This window comes from Convolutriloba macropyga, chromosome 12, assembly GCF_964194025.1.
Source record: "Convolutriloba macropyga chromosome 12, txConMacr16.3, whole genome shotgun sequence".
NCBI classification, from domain to species: Eukaryota; Metazoa; Xenacoelomorpha; order Acoela; family Convolutidae; genus Convolutriloba; species Convolutriloba macropyga.
In genome coordinates, this window is record NC_134479.1 from 34,481,934 (window position 1) to 34,488,173 (window position 6,240).

The window sequence follows — 6,240 nt, forward strand, 5'->3', positions numbered from 1 at the left end:
CAGTTATTTAAATTTTCAACCTCGGATAAAAATTTTGGTTTTTATTTCATATTCTTAGAAAAAAAATCGATCAACAAATTTTCGTTCATCAAATTTTTTCCTTGCTCTTTTTGATATTATGTTAAAATTTTTGTTGACAGCACGGTTTTTTAACAGCAAAATCAAAATTTTTTTATTTTTCAAAAGAATGTTTTAAGAAATGTGGTCTATGAGAACTGCAAGCTGAGTTGTAAGCGCTTTACTCAAAATAATATAACAAAGTCTTCAGTTATTCTGTGTGAAAAGTGAAATCGGTAAGCTTTTATAGGTTTCTAATCAGGCTTTGTTACAGTGGCTAATTTGAGCTCTTAATCGTTAAACTTTTTTTTGTGAAATGCAAGAAAGTTCAAGTAATTAAAATTTTTGTATCAGCACAAACGTTAGCCTTAATATATACCCGATGGAGCCCATACGTGAAATAAAAGATTAATTATAAGAAAAAATATTTCAAAGAATATTTTTTTCAGAATTGTAATGGCGCGCAAAATTTTTGAACCAATTCCGACGCCGTAAAATTTATAATTAGCGATATAACGATAATCTTTCCCTTCACTTGTACCAAATTGTAGTACAATGATATGAACTTTTCGATTTATTTCCGCAATAAAAAGAGAACAATTTCAGTGAAGCCCGATTAAAAAGAGGTAAAAGGGTAAACTTATTTGCCAAACAGAGAGACAAGATTATTGCATTTATAACTGAAGAATTGCCTCTAGTTAAATTCTGTTGCTTTCAGGCTAAATCGAATTAATTCGCGGGAAAATGATCTGAAATACCATTAATGGGTAGCGGACAAAAATAACAGATATTTTTCACCTATCTGACCACGAAGCCGAAACTCTTTTTAAGCCGAAAAAAAAGGACAACATTGATTGACTATTGAAAAAGACTAGTGAAAAATGACAGAAATTTAATGCTTCAATTAATGGAGTTATTTTTCTACCACTCATTTTTTCCGCGACAATTTTTCTTTGACATTTTTTATCCGACAATTTTTTTGCATGACATCCTGGCAATGAATACAGATTTACAGTTTTCTTTCTATCAATCTCAGATTATTTAGTTTTCTTAGTTTTCCTAGAAGTAAATTTTTGTCAACGTTCTGTTAATTGAGAATTGCTCAAGGTTGTCTAAAACATTCTGCAAATTTATTTGCAAAAAGTTGGGTACCATTATCTCGATCAAGTTGTCTAAGGATTGTATAAATCATTCGAAACTTCAGCAAATGTTTTAGTGCCATTAAATAGCTTTAAAATCATTTACATGAATATCGTGGTCGCGTTACCTGTCAAAATGTTTCAGTTGTTTTTGAAACTTGCAAAAGATGGATTGTTTTGGATTACTCGAAGTCCTTTTTGCAGAGAAAGAATTTTGCAGAGAAAGAATTTTGCAGAGAAAAAGACTTTAAAAGGGAAAAATATGAGAGCCGATTCCCACGTAAATGCTCAAACGCTGATAAAAAACGGTATAGTTTAATACAAGGTCTCTAAACATAATTTGAGGGCAAACGAGCAGAAACATGTTATGCTAAAAGGGTGGTTGGGAAATTATAAACTCTACCCCTACCCCCCCCCCCTAGCCCCAGCTTGTAACCAATAACACACTAAGCAACTTCAATATTGCTCGGCTCAGCACCCGCGGCTATTTGTTATCGAATTTTGTTGAAAAGGACCTTTAAGGTTCTTAAAATCAATAGCAACCCTGTCTGTTATTGATTTATAAGCGGATATGATATCAGAAATGCAATAAGGCGCTTTTTTAGAACAAATAGCACAGGGTTCTCTGAGGTTTAACTCGTTACAAAATTTGAGGAAGTCAAATTTTGATAGAAAAATTGTTAAAAAATTAAGAAATTTTTGTATTTTGAATGTGAGTAAACTTTGCGTTTTGTTAAAATAAGCGGCAACTTAACAGTTCATTATGAAAGCCTCTAAATTCAAATTGAAATTAAACTGGGTTGAAAAAAATTCCACAAAAAGTTATGGATTAATGGTAAAACTACAGCTTTGTCATAAATAAAAAATCTTTGACTAAAACTTTCTCATAAATGAGAGCTCGATAATACCTTCGTCTCAGTAGCAACAAACAGCGGGTATTTACGGGACTACGTTTTTTTTCGTGAGATCTCGTGAACTGCTTAAAGCTACAAGAAAAAAGAACTGGAAATTTGTTGATATCTCAGTTACAACTAGAAAAACTTTTTTGTATGGATTTTGTGACTACATTTTCCTATGAATGTCGCGGTCACGGAGATATAAACTTGAGCGAGTGTTCGCTAGTTTTGTAAATATATTTTTTGTGTTTTGTTTTAACGCTTTTTGGGATCATTGAGGCGATTCATTATTTTAAAAATTACATTCTATGAGAATTTCGTAACTGCAATATTTCATATAGACCATAATGGGAAGTTATAGTTGTGTAACTCTAAGCAATATGGGGTTGCCTGGGAGTTGTTATAACTGCTAAGCAACCTGGGTTGAGAAAATGTCCCCTGAATAAATGAATGCGCTGAATTTTCAAAAAATTCAACGCAAAAACATTAAAAAATAGTGCTCTGAACTTGAATGAGCTCAAACTGTGAAAAAGTGTAAAAATTGTGCTAGAAACAGCTGAAAATTGAGCTTAAGTTTTAGGAGTAAACTTCAAATTAAATTGTAAAAATTTCAAGAGCCAGAGCAGAAAAGTGCTAAAAAGCACTAAAATAATTTTTTATAAGGCAATGAAGTTTGAATGCAGTTCTTACTATGTTTCTGCGGTTTTCAGCATATTATTATGCAAAAATTTTGAGCTTATTTTTTAAAGCAATTTTCAGCTTTTTTTAACTTAATTTCAGCACATTCGAAGCATTTCTTGCAAAATAATGCACTAAAACGGCGATGACAACTAACTGCTATAGTCATGATGTCCAGTTAAGAAAGTCTATTTATGAATATCTTCTTGAAGAATCTTTCTACGCAGAAAAAAAAACACAGAACTTTCAAAGTTTTGTGACATATTTGTAAATAAAAATGTAGCCAATTGATAACGAAATAAAAATATAACAAATAGGATAACTATAGGACGCGGATTGAGCAAATTAAAATTCACAATGAAGAAAGAGAATTTGGAGGATGAAAAATTGGTGCGCAGTTAAAATAAAATTATTAACCTCTTGAAAAGAACTATATGAATGGAATTCTATCAGCAGAATTGACATATTGAAGCCCAGACAACATTTATTTCCGCTGCAAAAGAGTTGTTCATGCTTTCGGATGCTTATAAAATTGGATAATTTAATTATCGCGTAAGGAATGTTGCATGCTAATTTTGTTAGTTGCAAATCAACTTCAATTTAGATAGCAGATTCGATTTGGTTATACTGGGATATTTTTTGTAAGACTTGCGGTTAAAATGGACCAAGGCATTGAATGCATGTGAACTGCAAAGTTTGCCCTCTGCAAAAAGTGTTGCAAATTTTTATGAAAAGGGGCATGGATCTCGTTGAAATTCAAAATCTACAAAGTTCACTGCTTTCATTTTCAGTAGTGAGCTTTTGTTAGAATTGGGACAAGTTGCTAGAATGTTTCTAGATTTGTAGAAACGGGAAATCAACGGATCAAATAATGAATTCACAGATAATTACAGGTATTTATGAGCTAGACCGTAAACTTTTGTAATCGATTAAGATATACTTTAGCAACTAAAAACCGATATCTTACATGTAATTGCGGGAATCTCAGTTAAACTCTGAAGAAATCGTTCAAAATAGATACTTCGATTCAGGTAGAAAAAAAAACTTAAGGTCAGGTTCTAATATGAGTTAATGTGGCAGCTGAAAGCGGTGTTTTATGTACGAAATTCGAAGACTGATGTGAACTGAGGAGAACAGAAGTACTTAGTTTGAAATAGTTACTCTCGTAAGACTGAAACTATCTTTGTTTTTTTTGGGGGGGGGGGCAGACACAGCCTCTAAGGCACGAGCAGCGATACTAAGACTGCTGATAACGCTCAGTTTTGCTTTCGTGAGATTGAAATTCAGTTGTTCTGGTCAAACTGCCTCTAATTTTTCAAGAACCATTAATAATTCAACATGGACCATGATACGTTTCGGAGATGTTGATGACAAACATTTAGAAAAGTACCATAACCAGGAAAAACGCATTTTGGATATCCAGTTTTCTTGTAACACTCTCGTGCAAAAAAAGACACGCCGCCAAAAACCTCCAATTAATGCTAAGAACAACGAGTATGTTTTGTTAAAAAGAGATTAGATAATCAGTATAAAATTTTGGTAGCTATTGTAGATTTTTTTCATATTTTATTTGAATTCAAGACATAAAGGAAACTTCCTTATTTATAAAAAATAAGACTATATTTGTTTCTTGAAATTGAAATATTTTGCCGCATTTCGTGCAAAAGATTTGTTCACATAGTTTTCGACTTTTGTTCGTCGATGAAAAATTAAATTGGTGTAAAGATTTTGATCACGCCAAAGTAGTTAGGCAAACAAAAAGATGACCAGTTCAGGGCGTGCGTTCTTTCAAACTGCATTTAAAATAGAAAGAATATTCTTGACAAGGTGGCGGTCAAGCAAGCCGATAGGCAAGCAAGCTGAATTTTGAAAATGAGGTCAAGTAGGCCAAAAAAATTTCGGATACCCGTATTTTAAGTTGCCCCTGGCGGGCCGGTGGGCGCCCATCACTCGCGTCGCGGCTTCGCGGCGATAACCAGCCCGCTATTTCCGGATTACAACCCACAGCGGATGAGAGGCATGGCCATGGACAGCGGTCTGCTGAGGCCCGTACCCACTAGATGTCTAAAAATTGACACATTTTTGTTTCTTTGGTGCATTGGAATACATTATGCACTGTACTACGCGCAGTATTGATTGTAACGGCTGACAATGTATTATATCTGATGGATTACATAACCATTACATAACTTTGGTCTTGCTTTTCTGTCGGCTTGCTTGCCTATCGGCTTACTTTGCTTTCGGCTCTTGACAAATGTTATCATTCATGTGCGGTAAATTGACTTCTGTTTTCAGTGTTACCCGTGTTTTTGATCGCTTTATTTCTAGTAAATTGATAACAGGGTCCTCTCCGTGGCAAGTAAAGGTCTAGCTTAGCTCATTTAGTTTTGTTAACAATTCTCCGCATTATAGGCCTTGCTAAGTTTTTTATTTGTAGTCTTACGCTCTCAGGTCGGGGACGTTTTCCTGACTTAGTTCTACAGAATAAACTAGAAATTTGATAAACCCTATGTTTGTTAAGTTCCTCAGTTTCTCAAACCGCAAAAAAAACTAGCCTTAGCCTACAAATAAATTTTTTATCAATGCCTTTCTGGTTAAAATTATTATCTCAAATCTTTTTTTAATTTGATAAAAAACCGTTCCAAATTTGCACATGTTATACTATGCTTTATTGGATGCTGACAAGATAAAAATGACTTTGAGAATATTACTTTCAGTTTTCGTCCATGAGTATACTGAGCTAATTCAAAACTTATCGGTAAGAAAGGACATGTTTTCTCGCCAAAATAATTACCCGAGCTCTCAAGAATCTTGAGTATGAACCCTGAAATGTGATTTTTAAACTATTTTTTATGACAATTATCACTCTGTCATATTGTATTTTTAGTGTGTCCCAGGGAAAATAGAAAAACGGTAAACGAGTTATCAGCATACATAGCACATCATTGCAGTCAGTTCTTCAAAATATAAATAATAAAATTTGTAATATCAATTTAAGTTAAATAGTTTGTGGTAATTTTTCTATTAACTGAAATAATATTTTCAATTTTTTATGAGAATGTGGTTTTTCCGTTGTTTAAAAATTGAAACAAATAAACTCTATACACTCGCGACTCTTTAGGGGGAAAGTTTTGTGATGCCTCAGAGTACAATTTTCAATAGGATATAACTTCGAATCGAGGTTTTCCAATGATGATTTCGGTAAATGTAAAAATGAAAGCCAATTTATTAAAATCTTGTTTAAAAATTGTTTTGTTTCCGAAATGATGTAGAAAAATAATTTAAATAGAGTGAAACGTTGAAAAAATTAAGCACCGCTTCAGCGATGGAAAATCACTCAGCAATAAAAAAATTAATAATGATGAATACAAACTACGGAAAAAAAAGAGCTGATAAACGTATAACATAGATGTCCGAGTGGTTCAAATAAAAGGTGCCAATTTACAAATCTTGATTAATGTGAACAGTTG

At 33.1% G+C, this 6,240-nt stretch overlaps 1 long non-coding RNA gene across 1 annotated transcript in view; it reads right to left on the reverse strand.

The window, feature by feature from the left end:
• Positions 1-760, reverse strand: part of LOC142351154 (uncharacterized) — a 22,867-nt gene extending 22,107 nt beyond the window's left edge. Inside the window, exon 1 of the long non-coding RNA XR_012760946.1 lies at positions 243-760. This is a non-coding gene — a long non-coding RNA (uncharacterized LOC142351154). The remainder of the gene's footprint in view (positions 1-242) is intronic.
• Positions 761-6,240: the final 5,480 nt, after the last annotated feature.